The 13,438-nt window shown below is 48.4% G+C and overlaps 1 long non-coding RNA gene across 1 annotated transcript in view; it reads left to right on the plus strand.

The window, feature by feature from the left end:
• LOC142774370 (uncharacterized) overlaps positions 1-13,438 on the plus strand; it is a 186,552-nt gene that overhangs the window by 112,308 nt on the left and 60,806 nt on the right. Inside the window, exon 2 of the long non-coding RNA XR_012886364.1 lies at positions 12,491-12,577. This is a non-coding gene — a long non-coding RNA (uncharacterized LOC142774370). The remainder of the gene's footprint in view (positions 1-12,490; positions 12,578-13,438) is intronic.

The following is a 13,438-nucleotide window of genomic DNA, read 5'->3' on the forward strand; positions in this document are numbered from 1 at the left end:
GACTCCCAATACATTCGCCATGCAATAAGGTAGCGGGACAAGGGAACGGATTGCACACGTACACGGCACTGGAGCCATCGGCAAGTGTTATGACGGCAAAGGGGACGACACGGTTCCGGCGATGAGTGCATTCTTGCGACGGCATAAAGAGGGCAGTTGAATCGGGAATGGGCACAAAAGAGATACCGCGGTGACCGAAAAAGCAGAGATGACGATGTCAGCGGCGACGATCACCTTTTTGGGTGAGCGAGGGAGATCTATAAATGTCGTGATGAATGGAAACAAAACGAGTTGAGCACGAGCGCCGTCGTCAACCGCATGATTAGCGGAAAGAAAGTTCCATCCCAGGATGATTTCATGAGACGCATGTGGAAGGACGACAAATTCAACGATGTAAAGCACTCCTTGAAACAGAACACGAGCAGTGCATGCGGCAGAAGGTTGGACGTGTTGCGAACTCGCTGGGCGTAAAGAAATTTCAACCAGTGGAGTCGCCACTTTGTTCAGTTTGCGGCATAACACTTCCCTGATTACACAAATAGCGGCATCTGTGTCGACAAGAGCAGTTGTGGTGAAACCGTCCACAAACACGACAATCTCGTTAGGGGGCGAAACAAGGAAATTTCGTCGGTGGCGCAGCTCTTGCCTCAGGAATTGCGACTGTTAGTTTTCCTCCTGGGCGTGGTTGGAACGGCGAAGCATGGGGGAAGGAGACCGAAGACGGGGTGAAGGAGACCGACTTCGGCTGAAGTCTGGTCGACATGAACGGAGGTCATGTGTATCAGGTGTCACATGCGATTCTGATTGCCAATGTATGTTGGCGGAATGCTGAGCACCATTAAAATATAATCCACGGTGACGACAGTAGCGCGCGACATGTCCTGGAATACCGCAGTTGTAGCAGACGGGCTGGTTATCCGGAGTATATATACGCCAAGAGTTTACAGGTGCTCGAGGTTGTAGAAAGGCTCGATTTACCGGATAAACCGAAACTGGTGACTTGTAGTACTTGTTGGCTGGACTGTATGAAGGGAGCGGTGGTTGGGCAGGAGGTCGGCGGACGGCTTCTGCATAAGTCAGCGGTGCAGCAACTGTTATTGGGGACGCGGGCGAAGGGAGAGCCTCGGCAACTTGCGTCTGAATAGCACGGCGAAGTGAGTGGTCCAGTGCTGTGGGGGTCTCGTTGACGGTGGCGACAAGAGAGAGCTGTCGAGCAACTTCCTCCCGGATATACTGTTGAATTTGAGGCATTAGCACTCTGTAGTCGGGGCCACTGCTTTTGCACTCCAAAGCCGAAATATCCGCTTTTGCGCATTAGCGCGACGTGTAGAAATTCGCAGTTTGCGCAGCTCATCGAAACTTTGACAAAGCTGAATCACGGCCGTGACGGTCTGTGGGTCTTTGGCCACAAGCATATGAAAAGCGTCGTCATCAATGCCTTTCATTATATTCTTTATTCTGTCAGCCTCCGTCATCCTCGCATCAACTCGCCTACAGAGGCCGATCACATCCTCAATGTAGCTCGTGAAGCTCTCACCATTTCGCTGAAATCATCCCCGCAGGCCAAGTTCAGCGCGAAGCTTGCGCATGGCTGGACGACCGAAAAACGAGGTCACGGCCTCGTTGAAAACCGACCAGGTGGGAATGTCGGCTTGGTGGTTGGTGAACCACAGGTTGGCCAAATCCGTCAGGTAGAAGATGACGTGAGTCAGCTTCGCAAGGTCGTCCCACTTGTTAATCACGCTGGCACGCTCGTACTCTGCCAGCCAGTCCTCGACATCGTGATCTTCAGTGCCGCTGTAGACTGGTGGGTCACGCAGACGAAGTACGCCAGGGCACATGACAGGCGGCGACGAGGAAGAGGCTTGTGGGTGATCGACGCGCTCGGTCATCGTGGACTGAGATGGTAGCTTACGGCTGCGGAGCTCCAGGACGTTACCCAGCATGTTTCCACCAAATGCAAAGAGTGAGATCACGATAAAATACAGGTTATTATTCAAGAAGCGTTAGCTGCAACAAGCTGGTACAGGCAGTAACCCGGCAAGCACGAGCCACACACGGACGTCAACGCCTTCTTTCACGCCGGCACAGAGCTGGCGCCACTATGCTCCGGTACATATGTAACAACTAGTGTTGTTGCCTGAAAGGCTACGTAGTTGGACATCCGCTGTCTTAACAGTGGCATTGTTTTCACACAATCTCGATGCAATGATTTCCTCAGCGGCCCACAAAACGTTCCTCATGTAAGAAATCACTCGCCTTTGAGAGAGTGTGCAGCTGCCTGCTACTTAGCTCATTAAAGGTCGCGCCAGTACACGATACAGAAGGTACTGCCAGAACACTTTTTTTTAGATTTTGCGAAGCGGAGCGGTTACAGCCGCCTAAAATTTTCAGTTTTGCATGTATATATATATATATATATATATATATATATATATATATATATATATATATATATATATATATATATATATATATATATATATATATATATATATATATATATATATATATATATATATATATATATATAGCGCGCGCGCACATACGAATATACGCAAGAGCATACATCCCCCCCCCCTCATAAAACTGCTTGCTTGTCGGCTCTTCGTTGTTACGCATATTCTACAATTTTTTAAGAGTATTGTTTTCATCAAGTATCCAAACGTTAGCTTGCCGACAACAAAATTGTAACAACAGTGGTATACATACCCCTATACTGCTATTACTGCCGTAAGTTCATCAGCTCACTCGTTAAGAGCCCAAGACTTCAGTGTATGTTGGTTTCCACACAGACTGCACAGAGTTGACCTTCTAGATTGTCAAAAAATCACCGAAGCCAGCTGTGTACAGGTTTCCCGCAGCTACAGCTTAATTATGCATTATGCGAGAATGAGCACACGCTGTTGAATAGAGACGTCCGACGCGTTTAATGGTGAGCTAGCGGGCGCACGTAATGCCCGTTCATTGTTTGCGTAAATCCGGCCTCAGGTGTTGTGTGCGCGCTGTCTACAAGGGAATGCGGCGGCGCCAGAGGGTTGATTGTGTCTCATAGACAATGAGAAACGATCTAAGCGTGGCAGAGCCGTATACACGAATACACCGAGGAGGAGGCTGGAGTGATTCGTGGCACGGAGTGGACGTCGTTGGTGAGAATACCCTAAACAACGAGAGGTCCCTTTCTCAATACGACGGAACTGCGAAATTTCTCTTGACACGCAAACATAATTCAGCGTTGGGAATGTCACAGCATTGATTCGAAATACATGATGTGCATTTTTTTATACGGCGCGGAATTCCAAAAGCGATGCTGTTCTTAGTCAACCTTTCGCCAGCACCGGTGGTGCACCGCTAGTAACGTGGGTGTGATGAGAGTAAAGGCCTAACTATATGCAGGGTTTTTGCCCGTGTTTTCTCGCCCTTTCGTACGCCGGCGTCACTCAGCGTTAACGCTATCTTTGACGGTGGCCCAAACTTCAGGACAATCCAGACATTTGTAGCGTCGACGCCGGAAGCGTCTCGAAGGATGGAGAACCAATGAGCGCGTGGCTGGCAGCAGCTCCCGCTACGTAACGCCACCGTCGCTGAGGCCAAAACGGTTGCCATCCGCCTCGGATATATTAGGTCGCTTCCCTGCTCTTTGTGACCCGCAAGTTCTAGAATGATGCTTGTGTTTTACTTAGCTTGTTCCTCAGAAGCTTCGACAGCAAGCGCTCGGGATTTTTTTGAACTGCTTCCGACGCCGTCCTCAAGTTCGCCGGTGTATGAGCTAAGCAGGCCTAAGTGTGTTGGCCGAGTACAGGCCTCAAAGACGTGCGAGAATTTTCAAGCTCAGAGGCCACATATTACGAGTTTGTCGATTTTTATTCTCAATAGCTGAGGCTACGAGTAAAGTTGAGAAGAATAGCCCTTCGGTGACACTGTGACTTCTTTTTTTCACTAAAGAACTCCAAATTAGACATAAACTTTATAATTAGGAATATTTCTTGTTGGTCCACTGACGGACACTTGACATATTTTGTGAGGTGTCAGGCTGGGCCGGCGCTAAGCTCAACACTTTCCATGTGGTCGGCCGCCCTCTTTGGCGGCGTTCATATCATGACGCCGCCAAAGAAATTTGATTCAGTAGAGATGTCAAGAATCATGCAGACACCACGGAATCAGGGCGTCGACGAAACCTATGAACATCCGGGAAAAACCTACAGAGGATCAGCTGCCACCATAGTGCTCCGTAAAAAAAGCGACAAAATGCCAATAAAAAAGGGTGTAAGACAAGGAGATACGATCTCCCTAATGATATTGTCATGGGTATAGAAAGGTACCTCAAGCACGGGTGCAGAAACGACGCAGAAGGGGTGAAGACGACGATATTGTTTTGGGGCCATGTCTGAACTGCCCTCTTGCCCTGCATCCTTGTATACTGTGTGCAGTGTTAGCCCACCCGGCGTTCACCTATTAGATACTCCCCGTTACATATTTTTGGTGGAAGTGCTGGGTAACATTCCGACTCTGGATCTCCGTAGCAGACGTCAGCTTCGTCCAGCCACGATGCCTGAAGGCAGTGCGAAGTCCGTTCAGTCTACGCCTGCTCCGTCACCTGTGACCCCTTCCCATCTTCTCGAGCCAGGTACATTTTGCGGCACCGACACAACTGACGTTGATGAGTGGCTCGCCCTATACGAGCGCGTCAGCAGGCAATACAGGTGGTGTGAGACGATTATGCTGGCCAATATCATCTTTTACCTGCGAGGTACTGCACGCGCCTGGTACGAGACGCACAAGGAAGACCTGACGAGTTGGGATGTGTGGAAGCAGAAGCTCCGTGACTTGTTCGGCCGTTCAGTTGCTCGACAAATGGAAGGCAGGCAGGAACTCGCGTCACGAGTTCAATCTTCCACCGAGTCGTACGTCACCTATATCTAAGACGTGCTCGCCTTGTGTCGGAAGGCCGACAAAGACATGACCGAACTAGACAAGTTCAGCAATGTGTTGAAGGGCATAGCCGACGATGCCTTCAACATTCTGATTTGCCAGAACTGTACCACCATTGACTCAATCGTCAACGAATGTCGGCAGTTCGAACAAGCCAAAAGCAGGAGAATCACTCAACGTTTTTCCCGACTCCCGAACACCGCTGCGTCTTCTTCCTGCGAGGATCCTGTGGCGCCACGTCCATTCGCGAATCCTTCAACCATCACAAGAATTGTCCGGCAGGAGCTGGAAGACATGGCTTCTTCCGCTTATCAGCCCCCTGTGCCTGACAACTTGTCCCCAATATCTCTTATTCAGGCTGTTGTGCGACAAGAGTTTGCCAACATAGGCGTCGTAGTTCCCCAAAACTCCAGCCCCACACCGCAGCCCATAAATTCTAACGCTCACTACCACGCCGCCCCACTTGTTGCTGCTGCCGCGTCGGCCCCGCGGTTCTCATCGCGCTACCGAAATACATCTGAGTGGCGCACACAAGATGATCGACAGATATGCTTCTCTTGCCATCGCGTTGGCCACATTTCCCGCCACTGCCGCAACAGATGGTATTCCCGGCAACGTTTTCTAGACGACCACCGACAGGATCGTTGGCGGCATTCGCCACCTCGTTTTGCCGATGACCACCTTCAGGACCTTCCACCTAGCCTTCTACGCTACGCTCCGAACCATCCTACGCCTATGTCGTTGCCCAGAGAACCCGGTCCAGCCGCTCGCCATCGCCTCAGGGTCGCCAGCTTCACTCCTATCAACGCCGTCACTCCCCGTCACCGGCGTACTCTGGGCAGTTCTCGGGAAACTAACAGATGCAACTCCTGGAGGTGGCGCTGCATTGACAACGCGGACCGAAAAAACCGACCACCAATTCCAGACGAAATTTACTTGGTGTTCTTATCGATTGCCTGACCGTTACAGCTCTAATAGACACTGGTGCCCACATATCCGTTATGAGTTCACGTCTTCGATTCCGCCTGAAAAAAGTTCTTACTCCTGCCATGTCTTTGACTGTGCGACTAGCCGACGGCAGCCGAACATCAGTTCTTGGTATTTGCACTGCCCGCGTTACTGTTGCCGGCCTTCACACTTCAGTCCTCTTCGCTGTTCTAGACGCTTTCCTACATGACGTGATTCTCGGCATTGACTCCTTGACCACGCATTCAGCCCTCATCGATTGTTCAACCGGCACTTTACAGCTAGAGTTGCCTTCGTATTCTGATGTCCCTCCTGCAGCTCGCACACGGCTACGGTCCGTGGAGTGTCTACGATTACCGCCTCAGGCCGCTGTGTACCTTTCTATGTCGCCGTTCCCACCTGTTCCTGATGGCGACTACTTGGCAGCTCCACTCATTGACCTGACCCTTTCCCGGAACATCATACTTCCTCACACTATAGTGAAGATTAGCGACAACAAAACGCTTCTCCCTGTCGCCAACCTCTCCGTGTCGACCATGGTCATTCCTCAAGGTATTGCCTTAGCAGAACTGTCCATTCTAGAGCAATGTACAATTTCATCTTTCACTCCTGACATCAAGACCGTAGCCGAACCTGTCGCAGCTGCACAGAATAGAGCTTTCCTAGACAAAATATCAAACGACCTGTCGCTGTCCCAATTTGAAGCGCTCCGTGGTCTTCTATTTTCTTACCTCGACATTTTTGATATCGATGACCGTTCCTTGGGCCGCACAAGCGTCGTAGCCCACCGCATCGACACTGGCGACGCCAGTCCCCTTCATAAGCGGCCTTACCGTGTGTCTCAGTCAGAGCGCCTAATAATCCAGAAGGAGGTAGAGAAAATGCTCGACAAAGACATCATAGAGCCTTCAACCAGTCCTTGGGCATCACCTGTTGTGCTTGTTAAAAAGAAGGACAACACCTGGCGTTTCTGCGTCGACTATCGCCATCTCAATCGAATAACCAAGAAGGATGTCTATCCTCTACCTCGAATTGATGATGCGCTTGACTGCCTTCATGGTGCCAAGTATTTCTCTTCCCTGGACCTACGATCTGGATATTGGCAAATTTCAGCCGATGACCGCGACCACGAGAAGACGGTATTCATAACATCCGACAGACTTTATCAATTTAAAGTCATGCCTTTTGGGTTGTGCAATGCGCCAGCAACTTTTGAAGGCATGGACTCCCTCCTTCGCGGTTTTAAATGATCGACGTGCCTGTGCTATCTAAACGATGTCATCGTTTTCTCGCGAACCTTTGAAAGCCATCTTTCATATCTGTCGGCCATGCTTGACGTTTTTTGCTCTGCTGGCCTCCAGCTTAACGCGTTTAAGTGTGTTTAGAAAAAGTGTTTACGATTTCAAGTACTTTGTACTCGACTATTGGTTTAAGTGCACATTTTTTGGGCGCCGTCAGATAAAGCTACTTGGCCACCTTGTTGACGCTACTGGCGTACGACCCGACCCTGATAAAGTCCGCGTGGTGCGCGAGTTTCCGGGCCCACGTTCCACGCAAGAACTCCGCAGCTTTTTGGGACTCTGTTCATATTTCCGCCGTTTTGTCAGCAACTTCGCGGAAATTGCTAGGCCCCTTACGGATCTCCTCAAAAAGAACGTGACTTTTTTCTGGCGTGAAGACCAAGAACGTTCCTTTGCGTCGTTGATTTCTGTGCTCACATCACCACCTGTGTTGGCCGATTTCGACACAGCACCGACGCAAGTGGCCATCACATAGGGGCAATACTCGCACAAATGCAGAACGGCACAAACCGTGTCATAGCGTACGCTAGCCGCCTACTTTCTCAGTCGGAAAGGAACTATTCAATTACTGAGCGAGAGTGCTTGGCTTTCATGTGGGCTATCACAAAATTTCGTCCGTACCTATATAGACGCACGTTCGCAGTCATCACAGACCACCATGCGCTCTGCTGGCTGTCAACCCTTAAGGATACTACAGCAAGACACCCTGTTGATCCACCCGACTCCTCTGACTTGGAAGCTGATGCCAACATCCTAGCCATAACAGATTTTCTGCAAATAGCCGACGAACAACGCCGAGATCCATCGCTGCTATCGATGATTGACCGTCTTCAATCCGGCCATAAATACCCTTCACTGAGCCTAATTTTTCTTCAAGACAACGTTTTGTACCACTGCAACTTACGGCCCGATGGCGCCGAACTTTTGCTCGTCGTCCCACGTCATCTGCGCAAGGACATCTTTCAAGAACTTCACAACGCCCCAACTTCCGGACATTTAGGTGTCTCCAGAACCTATGACGAGTCCCCCGACGGGTATTCTAGAAGGGCCTTTATCGTTCCGTTTGCCGCTACGTTGCAGCGTGTGACCTGTGCCAGCGTCAGAAGAAGCCTACGTCTCTCCCTGCCGGTCCCCTTCAACCTATTGAAGTCCCAGCCGAGCCGTTTCATCGTGTGGGTTTGGATTTGTTAGGTCCCTTCTCAACATCGGCAACGGGAAACAAATGGATAGCAGTAGCTACGGATTATGCCACTCGGTGTGCAATTACTCAAGCGCTACCGACCAGCTGCGCCACGGACGTCGCAGATTTCCTACTCTATGATATCATCCTTCAGCATGGCGCTCCTTCTCAACTACTCACGGACTGTGGGCGCTGCTTCCTGTTTCGAGTGGTTGACGACCTCCTTAGATCCTGTGCTACGCGGCACAACTTTACGACCTCTTACCATCTTCAGACTAACGGACTTACTGAATACCTCAACCGCACACTGACGGACATGCTTGCACTGTATGTTTCTGACGACCACACCGATTGGGACACTGTCCTTCCGTTCGTAACCTTCACCTATAACTCGTCGAGTCATGAAACTGCCGGCTACTCACCATTTTATTTTCTCTTTGACCGTAATACTTACTACCTTTCGATACCCTGCTTGCGCATAACCTTCCTTCCACCACTTCGTACGCACAAGAAGCCGTCCCCCGTCCTCTGATCGCACGTACAATAGCCCGCGCCAGGTTCCCATCGACCCAGAGAGCACAAACGTCGCTGTACGGCAGCCTACATAGTGATGTCGATTTTTCTCCGGGCTCTCTTGTGCTACTGTGGCTGCCATACCGTCGTGGCGGCCTGTGCGAGAAACTTTTATCGCAATACGTTGGGCCTTACCGAGTTCTGCGCCAAGTCACACCTGTCAGCTATGAAATTTCTCCTACTACGAACCCCACTGTTACATCCAGAAGTGATATTGTGCATGTTTCTCGCCTGAAGCCCTAGCACAGTGACCCGTCTGTCTAATAACAGCAGGCATCGGTACGGTGCTTTGCCGCCCGGGGTAATGTCATGGGTATAGAAAGGTATCTCAGGCACGGGTGCAGAAATGACGCAGAAGGGATGAAGATGACGATGTTGTTTGGGGGCCCTGTCGGAACTTGCGTCTTGTCCTGCATCCTTGCATACTGTATGCAGTGTTAGCCCACCCGGCGTTCACTTATTAAGTATTTCCCGTAACAATATTTACCGCGTGCTTACAGGATGTTTTCAGAGGCCTAGAATGGGAAGAGTTAGGTATAAGAAATAATGAAGAGTACCTTAGTAACCTGCGTTTCGCCGGTGACATTTCATTGCTGAGTCACTCAATTCATAATTAGTGATTTAGACAAAGTGAGCAGAAAGGTAGATCTTTAAATTAATCTGCATAAAATGAAAGTAATATACAAAAACCTCTAAAAAGGAACAGTGCTTCGATGTAGGTAGTAGTGCGCTTGAAGTTGTAAAAGACTATGTCTACTAAGGACAGGTAATTACCGCGGAGCCAAACCACGAGATGGAAGTAACTACAATAAGAATGGGGTGTAGCGAATTTGGCAAGCACTCTCAAATTATGACAGGTAGATTGCCACTATTTCTGAAGAGGAAAGTATATAACAGAAGAATGGTAAGTTGGAAGCGTTGGTATTAACCCATAATGTAGAGAGAGAGAATAAGGATGAAAGAAAGGCAGGGAGGTTAATCTTGGCTTAGCTTGGTAGGCTACATTGCACTGGGAAGGGGGTAAGAGAAATAAAATTTAGAGAAGGAGAAAGAGATGAATGTCGCTCATGCCATAATGCAATCCAAATTGTAACTGTGCAAAAAACGGATGGAAACAATAAAGCAGAGAAGACAGACAAGCGCAGAACATCAACTGAAGCTTTATTTTAAGAACGATACAATATAAAGGACACGACAAAAACAAGGGAGGGCATAGGGCAGGATAAAAAGAAAGGCCCGAGAGACCAAAACAATAAAAATGTGGGACACATCAAGCACAGCAGGCCCATCATAGTAAACCAAGATGACTTAAATCTTTATCATGTAAGGCGACAGAGGAGACATTGACGCAAGACTCAGATTTCTTGGGAATAAGTTCGCGTGCTGTTTGGCTCTTATGTCGGACCAACACGGAATTATTACTAAAGAACGGAGTGACACTACATTTCTTACAGTAAGCTGTGGTCTGTCCTTTTCTCTACTTTCGCGTCTACGTACGTTTTTTGCGCAGTTACCAGTATGTAACAGCTGCATCGTGCTGGTACTTACCTGTGGGGCAGAAACAGTGAGGCTTACAAAGAGGGTTCAGCTTAAACTGATGGTGACGCAAAGAACGATGGAAAGAAAAATTATATATTTGTAAACTTAAGAGACAAGAAGAGAGCAGATTGGGACAGGGAACAACGGAGTTAAGGATATCATAGATGAAATCAAGAAGAAGAAATGGACGTAGGCCGGGCACGTCACGCGTTGGCATGATAACCGCTGGTAATTATGGGTAACCGACTGGATTCACGGAGAAGGCAGGGGGACACAGAAAGTCAGGTGGGCAGATGAGATTAGGAAGTTTGCGGGCATAAAGTGGAAGCAGCAAGCACAGGACGTTGTGATGCAGTGGGTGTAGTCAGGCTGCTGATGATAACGATATCATGATGCCAAGAGACGCAACTCGAGTAAATAGTGGCAAAAACGCTGCATGTGGTTTTGCCTTAAAGCTCGGGAAAAAGCGGGTAGGGCTGTGCCGAGGGACGAGATTGAAGCTTTCTAGAACGAGTGAACCAATAAGAAGAGCGCCAAGAAGGGCGAGCGGTGAGGAGCAGTAGAAGAAGTGAATGAGAGGCGCACCAGGAGGTGTCAGGGATAGGCTCGGTAGATTTGATGTTTGATTGATATGTGGGATTTAACGTCCCAAAACCACTACATGAGTGTGAAAGATGCCATGGTTGAGAGTTCCTGAAATTTCGACCACCTAGGGTTCTTTAACGTTCACCCAAATCTGAGCACACGGGTCTACGGAATTTTCGCCTCCATCGAAAATGCAGCCGCCGCAGTCGGGATTCGATACCGCGACAAGCGGGTGAGCAGCTGAGTACGTTAGCCACTAGATCAGCGCGACGGGGCAGGCTTAGTAGAAAGAGAGAGGGCTGCACAATGCCCAGAGAGGTGGTACCCTGCCAAAAAGAACGAGAGTGAAGCTCTGTAGAAAGGGGGAACCGATGTCAAGAGCGCCAAAGAAGGCGTGGATGAGGCTCGGAAGAAAGGGCAAATTAGTGAGTGGTACACCAAGAGGGGCGAGTGAGAGGCTGGGCAGGAAGGAGATGGCTCCGCCGTAACCCGAGAGGCCTATAGTGGTAACGCCAAAAATGATTTTCCAAGAGAGACTAGATGAAGTTCTGCAGAAAGAAAGGATTTGATCAGTGAAGTGCCAATAGCGGTGATGGTGACACTCAGTGGGAAGGACGAACCCATGAGAGGCACGCAAAGAGGGGCGATGGTGAGGTTCGGCGAGAAGTACGTCAATATACAGTAACAATGAGAGGTATGTAAGAGAACGTCTTGGTGGAGTACGAGGAAGGGTGTAGATTCTTCGAGATTCTGCTCTTTCAAAATGAACAAAACTGTTCTTATTCACGATGAAGAAACTTCCCGACGAATAGCTTCGCGAAGGGGGCTTCAGATTCACTGTTTTGGTGGGTTTCATGAAGTGTAAAAAGCTCTTTTTTTTTAATGTCACTTGTCACAGTGCCAGCGCAGCGTCAATGACAACGTTAGTGCATGAGTGCAGGCTCTATTACTCGAACCCGTATGCATTATTCTTACGAAGCAGTGAAAAAATGAATAGTAGATTAACTCACACGCACTGATTAATTTTGCAATGAACTCCTCTTTGATACATATCATATAGCTGATGAGTTACGACTTAAGCTTACAAAGCTCGCATATTAACGGTAATAAAAGTTCCTGCCTATTTATCAAAGCAGGTTGCTCTACCCTAACCAGCAAGTGTTGGCCTTTAGGGTAAATTATGGGTGCGTACTTTGAGTTATCCTAATGACAACACAATGCTATGTATTTTTTAGTGGTCATGTGAAAAACCTGTTGGTTCCTGAGTGTTCGCACGCGTCTTTTAGCAAGTATATTCTATTTCCTTGCCTTTGTTGATGATAGTTTCCTACGTACAGTGCGACATCTTTTGAATGTTAGCGGCAAAATATCTAATCAGCGTTTGTTCATGCTTTTTATGTTCATTCGAACTTAGGTGGAAGTTTCCCGGCGTTGCTGTTTCTTTGTAACTTGGAAGACAATCGGAAGGTGCTCACGCATCGCGGCGTTAGGAGTCAGTAAGGTGAGTCTGAGTCACTTGCTCATAGACTGTAGCACTTTAGATAAACGGGGAGGCGATAATCTTGACCATATATCTTCAATAGTGAATAGCTCGTATATGCCATATTTATCGACCACATGATTTATTTGGGACAACATGGGCTCCTGCTGCTGCTGCCACCACCACATAGATCCCACACACCAGTCTCGACGTTTTATCCCTATTTGTACTATCTCTACAAATACCCCCATTATGTTCTTTGTGAACTTACTTAAATAACACAAAAATGTGGAATAAATTGGTCTAGTTACAACAAATATGTGCCTTCAATGCACCATTCTTTTACAAGAGCAATGCTGTGGAAGATCCCGTGTGTCTGAGCCATTTACAATTGTATAAGTATCATTATATCTTACAGGATCCATTTTCTGTACTTATTCATGCCCAATTTTTTCCATCGCAGTAACTGAAAAACGTTGCTCAGTGTAACTATTTGCGGCCAGTTATTCACGCTAGCACTATGCTAAGAAATCCGCACAGAAGCTCGGCAGTGGTACTACATACCAATAAATTATTCGCTACGCGGAAATCATTGCTCAATGGAGACTCCAATAAGTGCGTATAGGATGTGTTCATTCTTCAACAACACTGTAACAGTGTAGTGGGAAATGGCACACGTGCTTGATGTTTCAGCGTCCATCCGCGTACAAAAACATAAACACGTGACGTCACCCGAGCGAGGGATGACGCCATAGATTCACAAAATTAGTGACGCCACACGTTGACGTCACTACCAGGTGTCGTGAATGGAAATCGTCGATCTGTCAAGGGGATGTCAACACCGGAGGCCGTGAAAAGAAATTGAAGGACACTTTGGATTCC

The sequence above is a fragment of the Rhipicephalus microplus genome, chromosome 10 (genome assembly GCF_043290135.1).
Source record: "Rhipicephalus microplus isolate Deutch F79 chromosome 10, USDA_Rmic, whole genome shotgun sequence".
Lineage (NCBI taxonomy): Eukaryota > Metazoa > Arthropoda > Arachnida > Ixodida > Ixodidae > Rhipicephalus > Rhipicephalus microplus.